Raw genomic sequence first — 17144 nt, 5'->3', positions numbered from 1 at the left:
TAAGCACTGTACCGTCAATTGATACGGTTAAAGAATTTTAAAAAGTGAAATGACAATTTTGTGGGGTTTAACTTGCGATTATGGCTTTAGGAGAGTTCACTCGTGATTTATAATTTGTTCTACCTCGAAAATATCATCATCATCAAAACAATAATAAATTTGTGTATTTGTGTATTTGCGCTTCATCCGAAAATTGGTCACGTGAGAATATTATCTTATTTCCATTAATCAGATATGATGACCTAAGAGTAAAAGATTCAATAGAAAATTCATAATATATTAGCCTTGATATTAGAAGTACTCATTTCCTTATCATACGCTCGAATACATTAAGCAATGCTACTTGCACAAAGAAAATTATAGTACTATGATGAATGGCCTAAAAGGAAACGGAAAACCAAACCAATACCAAACCAATATTGGCTATGTCTCGTCAATCGGCCAGAAATACAATCGACGCCTGGAGGGTAGAGAAAACTCACCTACACTGGCTACGATTTCCAAGTCTTATACGAAGACCTTAAAGAATGTCTCAGGAAAAAATGCAAAACTTGTAACACACTGTAAGGCATGAGCAGGGCAAACTTGAAACGACTTTTTGGAAGACGATAATTGCAGGAGAGGGAGAAAACGAAGGAACCCATATTGTGTATTGTGTATGTCCGGCGGTGAGAAGTGTTCTGGTATTCAGGAGCTTAAGGATCTGGACGACATAATGCGTCACAAATTAAGGGACTTCGTGCGAGGGTTGTACTTGATGGGAGAAGTATAAAATTGGCAGTGTGAATGAGATCGACTGGTTGCAGTGGAAATCGAGCAGATGAGCAGACACAATAACCTCAAACCCAAAACCAAATATTTCGAATTGTTCAGTACTGTTTTGTACTTGTTTTCAACTGCAATTTTCTTTCTCCTTTTGTTTTTTGATTGTTTTTGCTTCTTCTTGCTTTCATTTTTAATTTTTGCTTTGTTTAATTCCTCATGATACAATTTCAAAAATATTTTCAATAAAGTAAAAATTAATTTCAATCCGTATATTTTAGAAGAAAGAGCAATGGTGCTCTAATGTTGTTTAATTCGTGATTGGCTCCGAATTTATTAAATAACAATTTTTATAAAATAAACTCAGATCCACTTTAGTAAAAAGTTCACGGAAAAATCCTTGTCATAATATGCATTTTACTTGCAATCCATTACCATGTTGGGAGCTTCGCACCTGCGTTACTGCCATTAAAACCGTTCCCATTTTTCATATTACAAACTTTTCAGCGATCGGAATATGTTTTACAAACAATAATTTTATCCCGATATGCATCAACAGACAAAAAAGCACAACAGATTCGTATGTTTATTAAATATATAATGTTCCTAATGGATTCGTAACATTATACAAACATAAAATATATCCGAAACCGATATCCGGTTTTAACCGAAATTACCACCGTGAAATTCAATTCCTGGCATATTTTTAAGATTTTAACTATCGCTGCCCTTTTACAAAAATAATATTGACAAATTATTTCAAAAATTTTAGAATGTTTTTTATTAATTTAAAACTATTACAACAAATTGTTTTAAAAATTAATTATTTTATGGTGATGGATAGGTTTGATAACTTCCAATAATTGATAAAATGCGCTATATATTAAAATCTCTTAAAAATAATCCTCGACAACCAATATTTAATATTTCAAATTAGGAGCAAAAACGCAGCCAATTGGCTCATCCAGATCCATTTGATTTAAAAAGAAAAATGTTATCAATTAATTATTTTCGATTGCCGATATTAACAAAATTATCCTACAAAAAAAAAACTGTAGAGAAGCTGGGTACCGTAACAAGCATAAATAACAATTAGAATTTCTTTAGTTTTCTTAATCAAGGACCTGGGTTATTTTACGAAATAAGCCTCCTTGTTTTGGATGTAATTTAGACGCCGGCATTGCAGTCGAGTTTTTTTTATAAACAATAACATATTAGGCTCTATATAGATGCACGGTTTTAAATTAGTTCCCAATTTAGAGTAAAAATATTCGGCTTATTAGACGAACTCAAATGTGAGTCGCCTCTAATATTTCCACCTTTGACATCCCCACGCACGAAAGAAATAAGATGAAAATAAAACGACAAGATAAAAAAACAAATTCCAATAGTTTCCCCCGTGTCATTTTCCGCCCTTGGGACGCGCCCCTTATATATTATATATTTGTTATTATATATTATTATATATTTCTTATGCCAGAAAACGAAACTGATAAAAGTATTATTAATATAAAATATTAATAATTAAAACTTATTTAAAATAAAAAAAATTGTACAGGGTATTAAGTAGGATGCGATAACTTTTTGCCCAGATAACATAATTTATAAAAAACAAAATTATTCTCTGAACTGAATAAGCAATGAGCAAGCAGATATTCTTGCTTTTCAATTTTAAAACGTGGAGGTTCTATTATACAGTGTGTAATTCATTGAATTAGAAAGATCGGCTTCCACATCCAACGCAGCGGTAGAGAGTAATTTTTACTTGAAGATGGTAAGTGCATCTTTTTGTGGTTTAGAGTGAACAAAAAAAAATTAAAAAGATGCACAAAGGTATGCATTGTAAAGGTGACGTAGTTTATGTAATATGCATGTAAGTTTCTTCTTAAAAATATCAGACTATATAATCCTATAGAGAGTTTGTGAGACTGCTGGAACCATGGCGTTTTTTATCTATAGTGAGACCCCAACAGCTTTACACTGCTTCCTACCAGTAACCTCAAATTAGTAGGTATTTTCAAAGTTTGGATTTTATCTTTTGGATTTATTTTTCTTGTGGAAAAACTACTTACCTCTATCTTAAAACTGAAAATTTTCTTATATGATTGTTAGAGGTCTTTTATTTAACTGTTTTGAGAGAACTTTCAATCTGCGAAATTGCGCTTCATATTAATTTCGCCTAAATCGTTGCACCTGCAGCAACACCTCTTTGAGTGAAGTGAGCAATCAAAATGCCAGCAGAATTTTAAATCACACGGATGGAGGTTTGTGTTATTTCGCTTCCGGGTGCGACGCCTGCTAGAAATTGGAACACGACTCAAGTACGGGCTCCGACCTGCCGTAATCCTGGATTTTACTGACCCGGAGAACTATACCTGTTTTATCCATTTGCCTCTATTGTTCCTGGATACATTTTGTATAATCCAGCGACTTCTCGCCAAAAAAATAATTGCATTATTGAAGCATCATTTCAAAATAAATATAATATTGTTTGTTGCGCTGTATGGTCAACATTTAATTTCAAACTATATTTGTTATTGGCCGCTACACAATTTGGACACTTAAATTCATTACTAGCGCAGTCTTTCATGTCAAGTTCACCACTGCATTTTGGACATAGTTTTTTATCCTTGCACTCTTTAGCCAAATGACCATATTTACAGCATTTAAAGCATCTAACAATTCCATAATCATTGTAAATTGGACAACATTTTTTCTTGTTCCTTTAAGGTTTGGTACGTGTCTAAGTTTACGTCAAAAATAATATTAAATCTTCCCTTAGCAACCTTCGTTCTTCTAAGGATTTTTAAGCCATTTTTATTGCAATTATTCTGTTTTTGAAATTTTTGTTACTATTTCCTCATCATTGCTATCTACTTCAGACTCATTAACTCCAACAACTTTAATGCGATGATTACGTATTTTTGGTCCGTCCACTTCATATTCATGTCCCAATTTATTTTGAATTTCCAACTGTACGTTTACTATATCCTTTTCATTTCCACAACTTAGTATTAATCCACCATTCCAAACCCACTCCAATCTCAATCAGGTTTACTTTCTTCCTCAGATCTTCCTTGATTGATGTAACATTTCTTTCTCAATCGCCCCTTTTTTCAACTACCAATACTTTGTTATCCTTCTTTGTGGCCGCAGAATATAAAATATTAGAATAGCGCATCTGCCCGATTGCTATTAATAATTATTATAATTATTTTTAAATTTTACAGACAGCATCTTATTTTCATTTTATTGTAGTAAATTGCATAATTATCAATGTTTTTGAATGCATTTATATGTTCATCACCCAATAGACGTAGACGCAGGAAATATTCAAAACCGTTAAACATTTATGTAATTTACAATAATTATGGATTTAATTTTCATTAAGTGTTTTATCATGTGTTCCATCTGAAAAAAAATGATGTAATGTTTCATTCATTTTCATTAACATGTTGCCTGAGTGGTATCAATCCTCTATAATCAGCGATATCATTTGCGTGTTGTTTAGCACACAAAAATAATGGAATATGTTTTTTGTGACAAATCTAATACTCGAGGTGCGGGAAAAAAAGTAACTTAATTTGGATATGTAAACATAGGACCCTTTCAGTGTAATCATAATAACGAACTTTGTAGAAACCACATTCGATTACACTGAAAGAGAACCCCCGGAACATATCAGATTTTCTCTGCAGATTGATCCCTTAAAGTGATCCGTTTCGAAAGGACCCGCAAATGCACGGATCATGTTTAATGCAGCGGCACAATTCCGTGTTTGCGTCGAGACTGCACGTGAACATTTTTTTTACATAATTGTTCTTAATCCTCGGCGTGAATTTCGGCACGATTGCACGTTCAAAGGTCGTGTCAAACCACCATGATAGGCAACAGCTAGAGGACACAATATTTTCTCTTTTGGTTGACGAGGAACATAAATAAAACGAAAAATATGTGTAGGTAGGTCTCGTGTAGGACGATGGCCCTTATGCTTGCTAAATTTAAAACGGGATTGAGTATAAATTTTTATTTTTCCTTGAAGTGTCTACTCGCTCTAGACTCCGTTGGAACAGGTGTAAGCTAACGTTCAGGAGTATATGAAAATCTCTGCGGAGAGGAAAACGGATATTTAATTTTTAAATGTAAACAAACAATTCAATTATAATTTTCAATTAGGCTATCCAATTCACCAAGGCCGTTCCCCCAAATATTTTTACTTTTACGTTTTAATTAACTAAGTACTTAACCCCAAGCAAGCCTACAACAACATAAACAGAAAAAAATTAATCAAAATTTTAATTTAATTGAGACTGCCCGAAAAAAGATCGATTAAAATGACATTATATGGTATGAACAATAAGACAAAGGCCAGAGACAAAACCTGCGAAAGTGTGAGGGTCCGGCAGGGCCGAAGATACCCAGAACGTTTTTAACCTGTCTCTGAAGTGATATAAACAGGCAATAAAATCCACCAATGCCTGGGCGTATGTCGATGTAATAATCACATTGAATAGTAGTGAGCTTATAGATATTATAAAACAACTAATGAAAATATCAAAAGAACTTGGCCTAGAAATAAGTACAGAAAAGAAGAAAATATATGGAAATAAAAAATAAATGAATGATGAAGTCTGCTGATAGATGGTTTTGATGGAAGAAAGAAATATAACGAAAATTAAAAATGAAAAAGCGAAACTTAGATTATAAGCAATTCAAAACACACGTTGGAACCGAAGATTTTGGGGAGAATATGCGGCAGAAAACAAACGGTGGTATTGTGGGGAAGAAGGACAAATGCGTAACCATATGAATTATATACAAACGTTCCCATAGGTAAGGAGAAAAGAGCAAAATCAAAGAGGATAGAAAATTTTTTTAAAGTTTTGAACCTAAGTTGTACGCAGGCAAAGATTTCCTTTTATTTGCTGGGGAACCACTTTAATGAAATGGACGATTTCCTATATTAATAAGCTTAACATCATCATCAGCGACTTTTATTCGTCTAAAAACTGTTGTACATTTATGAGGCTGAGTCTGGGAAGGGGCTGCCGGAATATTTACAAAAATTAATTTAAGAGTTCTTTGGTTTTAAATCCCTACTGGATAAATGTTTGCTTCAAAAGCGTTTGACAATGTGATTGAATATAGAATCAGTAGTTGTTAAAACCTTCCAAATGCGCTCTTAAAAGAGAGAGAAATGAAATAAATCTATAACATCAAAATCCACTGCGTGTTATTTTACCTCATACCCTTGGGTGGACGTGAATAAAGTTTCGAATATTTAAAAAATAGGCAATTTCTTGCTGCACAATATTATTTTGTTGAACTGAGGTGGCTTTTACTTGATGAAAATCCACGTATCAAAATAAATAAGAACTAAAAGTTCAGATTTTCACGAATTTACATATTTTGACATGACAATCGTGTCTTTATCAAATGTAATATTTACAAACTACCTGCTGCTATATATACCGAAAAATGACCATAAAACCTTAATAAATGTTGTTGGGAGAATTGAAGTTCAATAAAGGTAGAGGTATTTAAATCTAATTGATCGTTAAGCAATACATTTGAATGTCTCATTTTGTTAATCTCCATGGCCTCCAATAAATTTAATTTTCTACTTTTTGTGGCTGTGTGTAACATATCAAAAATGTGTTTTTCTGTGTTTAAGTGTGTAGCATAATTAGATTCTAGACTATTGTTTTTAAACGCTCTTATATGTTAGTTAATGCGTTTCTTGAAGGATCTACCTGTTTGTCCAATATAAATTTTAGGACAAGAACCACATTTCAACCTGTAGACACCTGATTTTTGGGATTACTCCCATCATATACACAACGGATCGGTAGGTCAGTCGACGGTCCTTAGCAACGATGAACAGGAAGTGATTCGTAACACTCTATTACAAGTGGCAAACTGGGGTTTCTCTTTAATCAAGTATGATAATCATGTCGTGGTCAAATAATAAATCAAGAAACAAAATCTTTGAACACGAATCGCAATACATTAAAAAATTATCCAGTTTACAATACAATTACGACGAAACTATTCTCGGTCCTGTGTCAGCTTAATGGTCTGTGGTAATGCAGCTAGAGATCTCCTGCTCCCTATGTTGTATAAAAACTTCAATTTATATGAAAACTGGTGCACTGGAGAACCCCCTAACCCTCTTTATCGGAACAGCCCTTCCGGATGGTTCGACATGAAACTTTTTGAGCAATTTTACCCCATAAAATAGCTTGCTAACTTGGCTAGCCATTTTTCACCACTGGTCTGGAGAATAATATTTGTTTCAGTCAACGCCACACATGTGATGCAGCTCCTAGATGTGGTCACATTTGCACCCTTTAGGAGCAAGTGGCCCGAAATATTGGAAAAATGGCGAAACTCTACCGAAAGAACACAGCCTTACTTTCACTTCTGCTTCAGAAAATGTAGACGCAAATTTAGAACCACCAGACCGTATCCAATGGATCTTGATGAAATCTTAAGAAAGATTCCCATAGGACTGGCTGAACGCTTGAACAAAACTAGACGATGTCCTTGATTCATCGTTGGTAGAGTTTTTCAGAAAGAAATGAGGGAAACAAGGGAAGACCAAAAAAAAACGAAAAAGGGGAAAGAAGTTTGAAGCTGAAAAACAGATGACTATTGAAAACCACAGGCAAAGCCAAGAAATCTAAATTGCGTCCTCCTATTAGTATAACAAAAGCAAATTTGAGAAGTAAGAACGATTTAAATTCAAAATGTGCCATATTGCCGCATACTTTTTAAGAACTATACAGGGTGGGCCGACAGATCGAAAAGAATCGAAAATTAAAAAAGTTTAAATTTAAGTTTTTTTTTTATTTTACGTCAAAAGTTTATTTAGTTTTTAAGTTAAGAAATGTTTTCTTAGTTTTGGGTGTGTTTTACCTCTTATGGTTGTAGTGGTAAGTTCCTATACGTAGCAAAGAATTGTTCTGTTAATGTTTTTGAAGTATAAATATCTTCGTTTTATTTTTAAAGGTATGTACGACGCAATTAAACTAACCAAAACTTTTTTTTTGTAATAACCGATATAAAGTGCCTTAAATAAAAGTATTTCAATAAAATAATAATTTTTAATTCTGGCTTCTTTGATGATGCGAGGTTTTAAAATGCCTTTTATATTGAAATTAATATTTGTGTCAAAGTAGTATTTTTAGAGCAATTTGGAGTGCAGCAGGCCAGATTTGTTATAATCTAATTTATTTCACAACGTTAGTTTAATAAATAACGACGTTATTTTCAAAAATGTCCTAAAAAAGTGTCAAAATATCCCCACAATTAAATTATAAAAAGGCCGCATCTTCTTCCTGCAACTCATTCCAGTTCTCAGAACGGATTGTTTATCACAACTTACGCGTACTTTAAAAATTAATAATTCTGACATTTTTCTACCATAACCTACCATTTGGCACAGCATTGCAATATATATTTTTTTGTTTATTGTCCGAACATTGCTTTTATTTAAAAAGCTATGCCAGTATCAGATTTACAGACAATGAACCGTCAAGGGGATATCAGTTTCATAAATAAGGCGCTGTCTCAACCGACACCGGACAAATTAACTACAAGTGGTAGTAGCAGCGCCGAAATTTTCCGCGGAAACGATTTAAAAGGATCTGGGAGACAAGTTAATTGCGGCAAAATAGAGCACGTAAAAATAAACGGACTAGATTTTCAGAACTCTGATTTGTACATAGTACGGCTTCGAAACCAACTTCGGTAGTAACCAATAACTCAAAAAAAGCAAACATTACTTAGTATGAATTGATAAAATGAAAACTGTATAACAGTAAAATAGGCCAATGTAAGTTGAGAAATTACGTCACCGATCCTCTTAAAAATTGATAAAACTTACTTTATCTGAATTTTAAATTAATACGTGATCTAGGTGGATATGAATCCCTCTTTTCTGGTACGAATTCGGCATCCGGACAGAGAAAAAACGTCAAGACTTCAGTAAGTGTAAGGAACTATAGTCGTTGAGTATTATAATAGTGACTGAGTTACCATATCGACCATATAACTCATCAACACTATTGGCGAATCTAACCGTTTCGTGAAGACCACCATTCCAATTTGTCTAGCGGAGCCTCATCAACCATTTCCAGTCTGAACAGGAAAGCAATCCACCCTCGCTTGCAAACCAACTTCAGGCAGCGGCGGCTCGTGAAAAATTTTTGAAGGGGTTGTGGTCCCATCGATTTTATCATGCTTTCTGCTGCATCCGTCCTGAAATGATCACTAGCGGAGATTCATTTCGAGAGCCACTAAGCACTGCTCTACTGTTCTTTAAAGAAAATACAAAGTTTTTTAAAAATGAACAATTTAAACAAATTATTGTGTGTGTGTTAAAATTAAATCTATCCTACATTTTTTTTGGGGTCGCAAATTTTGTAATCACTTTATCATTAATTTTTTTATTTTAGAAATAAACTTTTTTCAATCGATAGTATAAAAGATTTAATTCGATTCAATGTCGGAAAACTTCGTTCGGGTGCTACTGTTGTCAATGGAGTTGTTATCAAAATTTATCAAAATTGTTATCAAAATTTTAATCATTGTTTATCAAGTATGGGACAATAGGAACATGCTAAACTGAGTTTATCCTCAGGAAATTTACTCCAAAGTACGCTGAATAAAAGAGTGATGCTACTATTAGATGATGTTGTATAGCGTTTTTCTGCGGGTGGCTCACTTATTATATCCGATCGCCTCTCTTACCAGACTTTAGCACATCTTTCAGGAATTCAGTAGCCTCAAAAGTGTTGGCTCACCATCGCGAATGTATCTTGCAGAAAGTCCGTTATTTCGTCCGCCATGATCGCCACAAAGAGAGAATTATTAATTTCCTCACGTATTTGTTCATGACAAACTTCAAGCATGCACTGTCACAGATCGTTCTGATTTCTTTGGAAGTAACCTTGTAAAAATTACCGACGTCTACCACAGCACAGCCCTAATCCTGAATTAGATGTAGACGAATGAACATTTGTTTTTAGTTTGCTCATTGTAATGCGAGTGTTCTAGTAAAAATCTATTATGAACCGGTATTAACCTATAAATATCGAAGAACTCTTTAGGTGCTCACTTAGGTGTATATAATTCAGATGAAAAATTAATACGTCCACGAGTTTGGCTCTCATTATTTATTTAATACAATTAATAATTAACGAACAACTCGACAGCGCGATTGCAGGTTGGTTATTCCAATGGTCCAATTTCTTCACTTTTTGGGAGCTATGCAGCACAGCAGCCCATATGAACCAGCCGCCTGTGACCTCCGCTAACACCAAACCCAACATACCTGTGAGGTTTTTATGGCCCTAAGCCGACATTGAACTGGACAGTCTCCGGGTTTCCCAGCTAAGCTGTAAAGTTCAGAGGATACCGGAATCATCTTTTATAAACAATATATTGTTTTGAAAATCACAGAACGACCTTATCCCCTTCACAATACTCTCCATTACAACTAATACATTTGTCCCAGCGGTGCTTGCACTGTTCGAAACATTTTTTATATTCATCTTTGGCCGAGCCGACAGCTCATCCCTCGTTTTTTTCTTGACCTCTTCAATGTTGTCAAATTGCTGTCATTTTTTTGGACGGGGAGACAGTGAGGTCTTCCATTGGCTGGACTGTTGCTCGTCACCAGTAATGATCTTTGAAAGAAAATCTGGATCCGTTTCAAGCTGTTGATTCAAAGCGCGACATGTTTCAACTCGATGTTCTTTTTGCATGTCGGTCAGAACACGAGGAACAAACTTGGCAGCAACTCTTTTCATTCCCAAATCTTCGGTGAAAATTCGCCGCACCGTGCTCCAAGGCAACCCACTAATCTTTGATAATTGTTCAATTGTCTGTCGACGGTCTGTGAGCACAAACTCTCGAATCTTGTCAATATGTTCATCGATTCGAGCAGTTGATGGACGTCCAGAACGAGGTCGGTCATTAATTGACTCGTCGCCATTTTTGAAGCGAACAAACCATTGGTACACTCGAGTCTTTATAAGCTGTTTTTAACATTGAAACAGTTTCAGCAGCACTTTTACCGAGCAGAAAACAAAATTTCACAGCAGCACGTTGTTCTTTTAAACTTGCCATCGAAAAAAACTAAATAACAAAAAAACGACGTTAACAAAAAATGGCACTGCAAGTAAACAAAACAAGTTAAATTTAAAACGAAGGTGGCGTTGAACTCGCAATAAGTTGTACTATCCACACCCTAGCGGCAGAAAGGTGTACTATACAAGCTCTGCGCGCGGCAATTCAACTCCGGTTTTTTCTGGGTACCCCGTCGTACTTTATATTTTTGCGTTTAGCTTACAAATAAAATAAATAGGTGATAATAGGCAGGTAATAGGTATTAAGCTTTTTTTTCCTATTCTCAATGTAATTATGTAGCGACAAAAATAACAGAGCTTTTCATTCAAGATCTATTTTTATACCAAAATTGTAACAAATTCTATTTTTTGTGGTTACGCTAAGTAAATTAATTAGCAACATCGACTGTAGGTGTTTGTTCGATATCAGTGTACATATTGTAGATTTCACTCCATTAAATCATCAATATTAATTTAGGTACTCTTAAATTGACAATATCTCCGCAACGGACTGATGGAACAAACCTAAACAGCTTAATCATGTACGTATGTACGTACGTAAATTGATCGATTTTCTATTACAAGTCTCTCCCGGTGTAACCATTTTACTACTTAGAAATCACATTGGAATAATTGCTTGATACCGTTAACCAATATATTTTCGAAGAGTTTCTTAAAATTAAAAAACATATATCGATATAAAAATCTAACGCCTTTATTAAGTGATTTCATAAGCCTTTTGAATAAAAATTAGATTTTTAATTCTTTAATTAAAATAACAAAAATCATGAATCCTAACGTAAATATTTTAAAAATACGCCGGAACTTTTAGATTTCCTTTTAAATCAGTTATATAATTCCACTGATTGAATTTCATGCCCATGGGCGATATATTATATTAAATTTCGTAACACGGAAACAGCAAATTATCTATTCCATTTCCCAAGCTGGCGAGTGCTAAATAATCTGTGTTCATACATAGAGTATACATCCTGTAGCCCATATGTCATTTTTATTAATATAATCCTGTAAGTAAATATAATCGGCAAAATTGCAGGTCGTATAGCCTTTTCTATTAAAATCGTTCCGGAATTCCAATAGGAGATTTATCGAAATTCATCAGCCGCCTACGCTGAACGTAGGAACTTTTAGCAACTAGCTAATTTTCCTTTTTTTTTCATATTCATTAACGTCCCGGGTTAACATAGAAAAGTGCAGATATTTCAAAAACAATCAGTGAACATTGAACACAATATTAACGTCCTACTAAAATTAATTTAAAGATCAAGTGGTTTTTGACTACCAATTAAGGAAATACGGATTTATCTTCACTCTGAAGTAGTATTCACAAATTAGTTAATTGGATTATCTTGTATCTAAAGTAGTTCCCGCAACTCGAACCCGTGTCACAAATATTTTGGGACTAAATTTAGATTCGCAGAAGAAACATGGTACTTTAGTACTTATTTATTGCCTTTCTTTTGATATATTTTAAGTTCATTATCATCATGACATATTTAAAAAACGATTTCTTATGATCCTCCAGCCCGCACATGTGTATCTATAATGGATATACGAATGAATTACAATCAATAACAATTCAATGGAAGAGTATCATTGAAAACAAGAAGAAAAAGAAGATTTTCTTAGTGCATCATATTTATTATTATTTGGTTTATTTCGGCATAACAATTTCGAACGAACAAATTTCATATATAATAAATACATGAACAAATTCGTAGCACGTTTTTTATTTTTCTTTATCTAAACCACATAACTTGGGAAACGATCATCGTCGTTCAGATAAGTCACTGTTATCAATGCTTACGTTTCATTCAGGCTTAAGTAAATTGCAGACGTCAAAAAAAAAATCATTTAAGTCTGCGGCAAACTACTTTGACCGTTTAATTAATTACTATTCTCTCGATTTTTTTAATAAATACTGACGAAATGGGTAAAAAGTAGTAGGAAATACGTTCTTATAATTACTTACCCTTACCTACCGCTGCGAGCCACTTCAGACATTCCCAGAATGTTACTCGCGTGATTTGGGAGTGATCGGATCACTCCGTGAATGCATTCGTGCTGTTCCGCAAAAATGTACCCAGAAATTCGCTCTCTGCTCCGCAGTCCGCAGTCTCTGTTCGTGTCTAAAAAAATAAGTGCTATTTATAATTCAACTTTGAATGTTCAATAAAAGTTTAATTTAATGACAATTCAGAACTTCATTTGTATTTGTAACTACATCAATTCGAATAACGCGAAAAATGATTCCGTATTCACAAACAAAATATTTACTTTGATTTAGATTATCGACCTTTATTAAGTGAAAGGATTGGATCATATGTGAAAAAGAGATTCGAAAACATGATCACCCTTCTTCCTCAACATACACAACCAATTTAAAAAATGACAATCGTCAATCGCTTCGCCGCATCAAGCCTGTTTCATACATCGGCAATGAACGTTAAAAGTTGACAGTCAAACGGATCCTGAACGAGTAAAACAAACTCATTCGGCTTCAAATAATAAATAATGGACCGTTAATAAAGCGACTGTCAAAACAAGTTGATGGAAATGAAATTGTTCGCTCTGATCGAATTAATGAATTCCGAAGTTAAATCGCCAACTTCAAGTGGAAATTAAAGGAAATAGAAAATACGCCAACGGTGGAAAGACGGGAGATAGCTCTTTCGCGTTCGAAAGTTAAATCGTCTGGAATTTATCCGGGTTTCGATTTCGTATGCGTATCAAGGGTTTTAATATCTGTAATTTTAAGTTTTCTTACAGTTGCTGATAAACGAATAATCAATTAAGTTTCAAGTTTCACTTGAAAATTAAAATTATGCAGGATTAAATTGAATTGAAGACTGGGTTTTCCCTTGAGTGTTTTATACACGCGAAATGACATTGCACTAGTCTGTGCACTAATGACAATACCTTTATTATCATTATCATTATTATTTTACCTGGCAAATTTACTTTCTTTTTTGGGCAGTAGCAAAAACATAATATGTCAGATTAATAATAATATACAGTTCATACGCTTTTTACAAAACTTCTGGATTCTTCCTGCGTCTGTTTTTGCTTAGTCGAAATTGCTGACGTTTCGTCAATCATCCTGTTGGCTTCTTCAGAGCTTGACTGAAACTGGTGCGTATTTTACTCTAATAGCAATAAAGATATTAAACGTTCAATCAAAAAATACACTTTACCACAACCTGCCAATACCAATGAGGCCGAAAGCAATCCTACACTTGCCACTGTGGTCCTTCCTTACATTCAAATCATCACTGACTGACTGACTGAAGTTCTAAAGAAGTATAACGTCAAAACCAGATTTACCTCTTGTCCAAAAATCTCTCAACATCTGCGGTCCGTCAAAGACCGAATTCCATTTGAGACGCCAGGAGTTTACAGCAAAATATCAACTAGGCTCAAAGAACACGAAAGAGCCTTACGACTGAGACAAATAAACTCATCAGCTGTTGCCGAACACATGAAACACTCATGAAACCGGGCATACAATTTTATTTGATAAAACTAAAATTCTTGCATGTAATCAGTTAAAGATAAAGATAGCTTTATTTCCATAAGACTTGATTTACACGTGTTGGATATTGTCAGCGTAATGTAAAAGTATAAAATTATCTTAGTATAATTAGTAAATTAATAATAATAATAATAAGTAATACTGATGGATAAATAACAAATATACAAACAATAACAAACAACGAATACGTATTAAAAGGTATCACAACAAAGAAAATCATTAACATTGTAATACGCGAGGCGTAGCATTTTGTCTTTAAGAGTGCATTTGAATTTTGTTTGACTAGTTATCTCCTTCAGTTCGATAGGCAATTTTTACAGTCAAAACAAAGGGACTATTTGCTGTAAGAGACAGGCGATATGTTTTTTTTTTGTTAAGATTCGGTCTTAAACCGTACTGAATATCTGAGTTTCTTGAGGGCATATAAAGATTAAAGTTACTTTTTACATACGTGGCACAATTTAGTATGTACATATTAGGAAGTGTCAATAAAGAGTGTTGTGGAAATAGGTTCCGACATGAAAAATTCCAGGGCTTAAACAGTATAGTCCTTAAAATGCGTTTCTGCATCCTAAAGACTTGCTCCGCACGTGGAGAACCTCCCCAACAAACCAAGGCGTAGTTGAGACACGAATAGACATACGAAAAATAGTACATTTTTAACAAGGGAAAGAAACCTGATGGCGGAGCCTCCACATGACAAAGCAGTAAACAGAAAGTTTTCTGAGAATGTGGTCCACCTGTTCGAACCAGGAGAGTCTCGAGTCTACATAAACTCCGAGGAATTTTACAACACTTTTCTGTTGAATTGTGCTTTCATTAAAGCGTAATAATAAACCCTTATTTAGATCCCGTGTTGAAAAGGCGATCATCTCAGTTTTACTTTTATTCAATATAAAATTGTTAATTTCTACATAATGTTTCATTTGCTCAACCGTTTTCTTGGTTGCAATGCTAAGTTGCTCAGACGATGCTGCAGAAAGGGTAGAAACTGCATCATCCGCAAAAAGGGAAAAGTAAGTATGGGGGAAAGATGAAAATACATCATTTATAAACACTATAAACAATAAAGGACCGAGTAAACTTCCCTGAGGTACACCACAATTCACTGACCTGGAATCAGGGACGTATTCAAATCCTAAGGTATCTCTCAATTTGACCAACTGCGTACGACCCCCAAGAAAAGACCTTAACCAATTTAAGGCGTTACCTCTAATACCATATGAACAAAGCTTGTCCACTAAAATATCAACATCGACCAAGTCAAATCCTCTTTGAAGATCGAACAAAACACATGCCGTCTGCTGCCTTTCTTCTAACTGGGGAAGAATATGCTTATATAAAGAGAGAATGGCGTCCTGCGTAGATCGTTTTTTTCGAAAACCAAATTGCATGCCGGAAAAAATTAGAAAGTCTTAAATGCAGTGCTTTTTCGAAGATTTTTGAAAAAACGGATAGGAGTGCTATAGCTCTATAATTTGAAATAATTACTGCACCGTGTTTTTTTATAGGGTGGTGTGATTACCGCATTTTTTAGAATGCTGGGAAAGGATCCATGCACAAAGGAATAATTAATGAGATATGTCATCGGCCCTGCAATAGTGTCGACCAAATGGCTTAACACAGCGCAGGGAGTGCCGTCCGAACCCGCTGAATACTTCTTAGTGACAGACAAAATTATATTACTAACTTCTGTACATAAATACATGCACTCTGCAAGAGTTACATTTAGCGAGATCGAATTTTTATGTGGTGAAAACATATTTTTTAAACTATGGGCTGAATCGACGAAAAAATTGTTAAAACAATTTGCAGCCGAAGTCATATTAGTAACTGTTTCCCCGTCTGTATCAATAAAAAAATCCGGCGTTTTGTTTTCGGAATTCAAAAGACATTGATCATTAAACAATTTTTTGGCTTAGTTCCTCTACCAACGAAAAATCCGAGAGTCTATAGAAATCTATAAGCAACCTAACAATCTTAACCGCGACTCGGGTCTCTAGCTATCACCAACATGGGAATCAGTCATCCGAGACGGTGTTTATAGCCCTCATTAGCGCCCCCCGCCCCTCAAGCAATAAATAAGCAGGTACAGAGTAAAATACGAACCAGTTTCAGTCAAGCTGCGAAGAAGTCGATTGGCGAAACGTCAGCAATTTCGACTAAGCAAAAACCGACGCAGGAGGAATCCGGAAGTTTTGTAAAAAGCATTACAGTGGCCTGTGGAAGTTTCTTTGAAAAATTAATATACAGTTCAGTTCGCAAAAAAATTGCAACATTTTTTCAACAATATTATTCTATTGCTCCGTAATAAATACATGTGATGTGCCAATGGCCAATATACAAGGAAAGCAAACTTGAAGTAAACAAAATATAACTTGATACAACACACGCAAGCCTGTCAAAAGTTTAACGAATGGAAAGTCCAAGTCAGCACAGACCTGAATCCGAATATTTCGAGTTCGTACTTGATTGGATGTGTAGAAACTTCCCCAAATTCAATTTTCTGTCAAAGCTCGCCTTTTTATTAGACTGTATATTATTTGACGGATGGCATTTCCACCATTGCAAGTCCTGTTACATTTTTCTGTTCTAATAGATGCATAAATACCGAGAGGAATTTTAGTCGTCCATCTGTGTACACAAAATTACCACTTCTATCGGAAGTGACATCTAATTACAATAAAAATTACCAC

Source organism: Cylas formicarius, unplaced genomic scaffold, assembly GCF_029955315.1.
Source record: "Cylas formicarius isolate icCylForm1 unplaced genomic scaffold, icCylForm1.1 PGA_scaffold_7__23_contigs__length_41026272, whole genome shotgun sequence".
Taxonomy (NCBI): Eukaryota; Metazoa; Arthropoda; class Insecta; order Coleoptera; family Brentidae; genus Cylas; species Cylas formicarius.
Note: the sequence above shows the minus strand (reverse complement) of the source record.